The sequence below is a fragment of the Gavialis gangeticus genome, unplaced genomic scaffold (assembly GCF_001723915.1).
Source record: "Gavialis gangeticus isolate Ggan-Ray unplaced genomic scaffold, GavGan_comp1, whole genome shotgun sequence".
NCBI classification, from domain to species: Eukaryota; Metazoa; Chordata; order Crocodylia; family Gavialidae; genus Gavialis; species Gavialis gangeticus.
Genome location: NW_017729032.1, coordinates 253,326,806 through 253,328,961, shown reverse-complemented (window position 1 = coordinate 253,328,961; position 2,156 = coordinate 253,326,806). Strand labels below are relative to the sequence as shown.

General features: G+C 49.2%; 1 protein-coding gene across 3 annotated transcripts in view; it reads left to right on the top strand.

Annotated features, from left to right (window-relative positions):
- ARL13B (ADP ribosylation factor like GTPase 13B) overlaps positions 1-2,156 on the top strand; it is an 87,494-nt gene continuing 85,338 nt past the window's right edge. For all 3 annotated transcript variants that reach the window (XM_019525729.1, XM_019525727.1, XM_019525728.1), the window contains exon 1: positions 1-14. The gene's annotated coding sequence lies outside the window, so the exon portion shown is untranslated. The remainder of the gene's footprint in view (positions 15-2,156) is intronic.

Genomic DNA, 2,156 nt, shown 5'->3' with positions numbered 1-2,156 from the left:
CCCTGCGGGGGCAGGTGAGCGCGGCCCGGCCCGCGGGGGCGGGTAACGGCCGCTCGGGGGCGCTAGCTGCGGGGCTGGCGGTGTTGCTGTCTTCTCCGTGCCTCCAGGTGCCCGGCCTCGTTGCTGTGCTGCTAACGGGAAGATACATCTGTTTTCCCCCTTTGTGACTTTTTTCATGGCTGTCACAAAATATGTCACCTCTGATAGCAGCTACTTATTTCTCTCATCTCCTGCCTTGTATCTGGAGGTGACCTAGAAAACAGTTTATTTGGGATGCAGCAGACAGCTCCAGTTTTCAGCTGCTGCCTGACACATAGCAGAGCGAAGCTGATGCGATGTTTGGTACGAGTTGTGGTTAATGCTCACATCTTGTAGGCGGCAGTAAATCCAATGAACAGTTCAGTTGTGGGCTGCTGATGCTGCTTCTGCCTGGAGAGGTTACCAGCTACACAAAAATCAGGTGCTGGAGTTATTTACGGGAGGAGGACACGGGCTATGGGAAGTGGCTGTTTGTTTTGGAGACCTTCCCGCAGACAGGAGTGTGGCAGTGGAAAGACTCACTCTTCATCCTCTGGCTATAGCTTGAAAGCTCTGGGATGAGTGAGAACATCAGACTGTCTTTCAGTGACAGAGTAATGCTTCACATCTATTCTTATTAGCCACAGCATGTGGCTCCTTGCTGTCTGAGTTTCCTGGTAGCAGTGCCAGCATGCTTTTGGGGGGATGGCAGATCACTTTCCCGTTAGCATGTTGCTGCCGAGCCTGTTGCATTTGTGATAGTCGCTATCCCCATGTCCGGGTCTGGAGAAGCTTCCTTCCCTGGATACTCCCCATGTTTAGATCCTCCCTGTATTTAGGATACTCCCCGTGTTCTTGCCCACACCAAACTCTCCCCATGTTTAGGTCCTGCAACACTGGGTCAGTCTGTTCTTAATCTTCCTCTGATCTCAGTGGATCAAATGGCCTCTTTCTCTGACCTTTCTGGCATTCTTTGTGGACTTTGTGTTCCCTCTGCATGGAAACAGAAATTCCTAGCACCACTGTCTTAGGCCCTTTTAACTGTGCTGCCCCTCCCTCTGCCAAAGGTGCAGTCACCATGGTGCATACTTTATTGTAGCTTCCCCTGGGTGGCTTTACAGGTTACAGTTCCACATATTATCCCAGAAGAGAGGAAGGAAACAGGCAGGTGGGTTTCTAAGGAGTCCAGAACCAATTATTGTTTACTCCACCCAGTGTGGGAAATATTCAGACAAGTGTTCAGACAAGCCACCAGTAACTTGGTTTCCTGTCTTGGATTTCTTACTTCTCTTGAATGCTGTTGGGGATCTAGGGTACCGCCTTATGTATCTGGCTTGTTTTCTGAATTGCAAAGACCTTTCTTTATCTCTTCATCCTTCAACCTGTGTTCTTCCATAGCGAGTCCTGAAGTTTTTCTGTGCTGTGATACCAAGTCCCTCCATTTTTTTTCCTGGCCAGGTTGTCCCTGTCTGAAGTTTTTTAATTGTTAAGACCACAACATCAGCATTCCATTGCTGTCCTTTGTGGGGAGTTTTCTACCATCCCAACTCCCTGAAAAGAGGTCCCAGTGTGCTCCCATTTGAAAAGGAGGTATTTAGGTTGAATGACCTTTTTACTGTCCCTAGGCTGGAAGCGGAGCCATAACCCTAAAACCCTAGTGGGTCAGGGAAATATGGCTGTTGGCAGATTCAGGGAATCTGGCAGTTGGCACTTCTCACAGCAGCATCCTACCCCCAATCTTCTGTAGGTAGTCAGAGAGGCCTGAGTCTCATTCTGGCACCCTAGAGTGCAGACTGTCAGGTACATGGCTGGGGGTAGGAATCGGAGCAGCTGGGTGGGGGGTACTTAACTTGTGGCATGCCTACCAAAAAAGTTGGCCATTATTGCTCGCCCCCCCTGCTCTGATTCTTAACCCCAGAGATACACCTGTGAGTCTTCATTCTGGGGTGTCAGAATGAGACTCAAGCTTCTCTGGCTACCTGGAGCAGATTGGGGGGTAGGATGCTGCTGTAAGTAATATCACTGCCAACACTATTGGCACTTTTTTTTTTCTTTCTCAAAAGAAAAAAGGACGGGGAGGGTAAAAGGAGACTTGAGTAGGGTGGAATGAGATAGTAAACCCAAAAAAAATTGTTAAG